This window comes from Micropterus dolomieu, unplaced genomic scaffold (genome assembly GCF_021292245.1).
Source record: "Micropterus dolomieu isolate WLL.071019.BEF.003 ecotype Adirondacks unplaced genomic scaffold, ASM2129224v1 contig_11901, whole genome shotgun sequence".
NCBI classification, from domain to species: domain Eukaryota; kingdom Metazoa; phylum Chordata; class Actinopteri; order Centrarchiformes; family Centrarchidae; genus Micropterus; species Micropterus dolomieu.
This window is the reverse complement of record NW_025740887.1, coordinates 1-1,877: the sequence shown is the minus strand read 5'-3', so window position 1 is coordinate 1,877 and position 1,877 is coordinate 1. Positions and strand designations below refer to the sequence as shown.

The window sequence follows — 1,877 nt, the reverse complement described above, 5'->3', positions numbered from 1 at the left end:
AATGAACTTTTTTGATTTTTGGAAAATGGCTGCAATGAAACAAAGAGTGAAAAATTTAAAGGGGTCTGAATACTTTCCGTACCCACTGTATGTGTATAAAATATAATGCATACAAAAGTTGAAAGGACAATCTGATGATTCTCCATTATGCCTGGCATTAAAGTAGCTTTGAGTATGATGCATTAATAGATTTCTTTGTATTTTACAGCCTCCACCAGAAAAGTTCTCCTGCTACAAAATCTGATTTGAACGGCTAATGTAAGGTAAATCTAAAACCCTATGCACCTCTCATTCTTAGTTTTAAGCTGACTTTTATGCTGATATGAAAATCTAGTTCAGATGAGGTTTGATTTATTTCTGTCTGTATTTTCCAGATTCAAAATTTTCCGCTTGTTTTGATTCAGAGAGGCAATATTTTGAATATCTTGGAAGCCATTTGAGGAGATTTGAAGTTGTTGCATGGCTATTCAAAAACTGCACCTTCAGCTCAAACATATATTCAACCTTCGCCTCCCGCAGACATAGGAAACTGAACATTGAAATTAGTCACATTTAATTGTTTACATGAGAACAAAAAAGGTTTTTGTGTTTGAGTCTGTGAGAGTCAGGGACAGAAATTGAGAGAGGGTAAAAAATAGAGGTAGAGAGAGACGCACCTGAGCTGAACTGAGGAAAATAAATTCACAAAATTGACATTTCACTTTGGGTCCCAACCGATAGTTTAGGAAAGGTAGAGTTAAAGTTTCAATGCATACAGTTACTTTGAAGCAGTTAAGAGTAATGCCCTCAGAGGACCAACCAATGCAGATCCAGGATATCATAGTTTTGTATGAAGTCCAGGCGGAGAGTGCACGGGATGAGCGGTGTTTCCGGTAGCGGAACTAAATCTAACACGTTATTATGCAAAATTCACTGAACCTTTTTCATAGCGACTAAACTTCTACAATCGGCCTAATATAATTAGGCTTATTTAAATGCGTTCATTGTGTTGCTGTTTGTTTCCAGCCTACAGTTTGATACTGATTGATTTTAAAATGTAGGAAATTTGACTGTTTTGATCTGTAATGAAATTAAGCAATTGTAAAATCAATAAACACCATAACTTCCACACTACTGCTGTCATCATTCAGTTTAAAGTGCTCCCACACAGCTGAGGGCTTCATTTCGTGTTCCCTTTGTGAACTGGAGCGTTACGTTCACTGCTGTCGGCGAAGGTCAGGCGCGCGGAAAAAACCCTCAGTAATCGAATCTCATAGTTGAAAATCGAATGTGTACCCAGCGGTCGAATATTCGGGTCCAGCCCAGTATCGATACGATAAAAAGAACCAAATTTTTATCTAAATTTACCAAATTATGTATTTAAACAATCAATAAGTTTACTTGAATGATAAAATTGTAAATTGCTTGATGAAATTTTGTATAATGCATGAAAAGCAAAAACAAATAAAAATTGACAGAATCAAGTGTGTTGGATACCGAAGGCTGATCATTGTCTTTTATAACAACTCAATAAAAGAAACAAAATGCATCCTTTCAATAAGTCGTCTTTATTGTAAGTGCATTCTGGTGGTTCTTTCAATTGGAGATGGCAAATAGATATTTTCATAGTTGTAATTAACTATATGGCTTATTACACAGTGCATGAGTGGGAATGCATTCCTAAAAGTCTCTAAATTAACTCAATATCTCATAAGAAATAAATCTAAAATATCAGTGAATTAAATCATATTCCTGACATGAAAACCAGAGTGAAATTTGGGGTAATGATTACCTCTCCTTTCTCCTCTTCTCTCCTCTCCCCTTCTCTTTCTTCCACTCTCCTCGTCCATCCTCCCTTCTCTCTTTCCTCTGTCCTCTCTTCTCTGTATTATTCAGTG

The 1,877-nt window shown here is 36.0% G+C and overlaps 1 long non-coding RNA gene across 1 annotated transcript; it reads left to right on the top strand.

Moving 5' to 3' along the window:
* The first annotated feature begins 101 nt into the window (after positions 1–101).
* LOC123965931 lies at positions 102–1,746 on the top strand. Its single transcript, XR_006823814.1, has 2 exons — positions 102–263; positions 375–1,746. It is a non-coding gene; the product is annotated as an uncharacterized LOC123965931 (long non-coding RNA).
* Positions 1,747–1,877: the final 131 nt, after the last annotated feature.